The sequence below is a fragment of the Lutjanus erythropterus genome, chromosome 4 (assembly GCF_056507025.1).
Source record: "Lutjanus erythropterus isolate fLutEry1 chromosome 4, fLutEry1.hap2, whole genome shotgun sequence".
Classification (NCBI taxonomy): Eukaryota; Metazoa; Chordata; class Actinopteri; order Lutjaniformes; family Lutjanidae; genus Lutjanus; species Lutjanus erythropterus.
Window position 1 is genome coordinate 2,504,177 of NC_139320.1, and position 1,270 is coordinate 2,505,446.

Here is a 1,270-nt window from a genome sequence, read left to right on the forward strand (position 1 = left end):
GTGTGTGTGTCTCCGTGTCTCTCTCTCTCTGGTTTGTCATCACTTTCACGCTCAGAGAGGGAAAAAGAGGTCGAGAGACGTTAGGCAAGAGGGAGGAGAGAGAGAGAGCTGTAGGCTCAACCTCTTCTGTCAGATTCAAGTTTGCTTCGTTGACATGACCTTAATTTAACACAGAGGAGCAAGCTGGACAAGGTTACAGTTAAAGTATAAAAGTTCAGAAGAAAATAGTTCATGTTATTTTCACGAAAAGGAACAGTTCACCCCAAATTCAAAAAGACATATTTGGAGTTTTGCATAATTGGCATTCAGATGTCTGCCTTCTCTTTAATATAATGGGACTAAATGTCACTCAACTTGTGGTGCTCAGAGCACCAAACAAAAAAATTATTTAAAAACTCAACAGCAATGCCACCTTCTAGAAATCATGTAGGAACTGCTTTCTTTCTAATAGAAAGAAAGCAGTTCCAGTGAATTCTACTGCAGAAAAAAAAGTTACATGGAACCACTCACAACAAGGTCTGTGAATTGTTTTAAGTAACTGGGTCAGGAAAATATGTACTTTTAATCTTGGGGATGAACTGTCCCTTTAAGACACAAACTATTCTAGCCATAAACATCCCCAACACTTTTTTAAATGGCTGATTTCATCACCATTACTTTGTAAAAGCACAGTTTGATTAAAAAATGTTCTGGAAAAACAGCTTGCACCCAGAAATAGCCCAAGGTTTGCAAACATGATCACTGAGTCTTATCTGGCAGGTTTTATTATTTACAGTACGGTGCTGCAGGCAGTAATAATTACTAATGTCTCCTCCATTTGAGTGGTATTTGAGTTTAATTGTGTGAAAAGAATTAATTGTGTAATATTTTAAAAGAATTAATAAACAATAAAATAAATAAGTGATTGGACTGTTTTACACTTGTTTTTGAGAACTGGGACAAAACTGTAGGGTATTTTGAGGGGGGTTTGAATTTTGCCATTTTAAAACCAGGAATTGAGACAGGGGTCCTTAGTGTATAGCTAACCCTTTTTATGCCTGATTAAAATATGTTTTTGTAAAAATCTGATATGGAAATCTGAGACACAACTTTAAAGGACCAACATTTAAAAAATCAATCTGAAAACACAGATGATTATAACAGAACATTTTTACATCAGTCCCTCCCAGAAGTTGTGATGTTGTGTTGTAAAAACGCTGCAACATATACTGCAATTTTTTAGAAAAGCTGCCATGAAATCATACATTTTAGACTGCAACAATCTCAAAAA